Here is a 658-nt window from a genome sequence, read left to right on the forward strand (position 1 = left end):
TTTAATTTTGCTAGACCCGAGCCCTTTGCTCGAGTTTCGACTTGCGAGCCGACTTGACTCGATTAGTTGACATTCATATGCAACAAAAGAATGCTATAGAACTATTGACTTTTCGAGTATCTCATTATTAAGCCCCTGTTTGGTTTAAATTAAAATCCAATTAAAATATTAAGTCAAAGCCAACAACTAATATTAATCACACATTTTATAAGATTCATAATTTTTCAACTACACATTTCATCAACTTTTATCAAAATTTACTAAAAATCTTATTTTGATCTCTACCAAACAGCGGCTAAATATTGTTTGCTATACCTTTGCTGTACTACTCACACACACAAAACATCCATATATCTTATGCATTGATGTTGCAACAAAGGAAAAAGTAACTTACTACACGCTCCATATATACTAAGGTAGTGTTTGGCCCTCCGGGGCATAGCCTAGTGGTGCAAAGGATAGGAGTGATGTTATATCACGCTTTGCTGGGAGCCGCAGTGTGGGGGTTCGATTCCTGAAACATGGAATTGGACTCCTTGTAGGCGCAGTGTACAGGCAGCTCTTGTTCCCTGACCTGCTGGGGCACATCCCGCGATTTACCTCCCTCACAAAACTCTAGGGACGGGGCGGTGGGGGCCCTCAAGGTTGGGGTTCAACC

This window comes from Olea europaea, unplaced genomic scaffold, assembly GCF_002742605.1.
Source record: "Olea europaea var. sylvestris unplaced genomic scaffold, O_europaea_v1 scaffold563, whole genome shotgun sequence".
NCBI lineage: Eukaryota > Viridiplantae > Streptophyta > Magnoliopsida > Lamiales > Oleaceae > Olea > Olea europaea.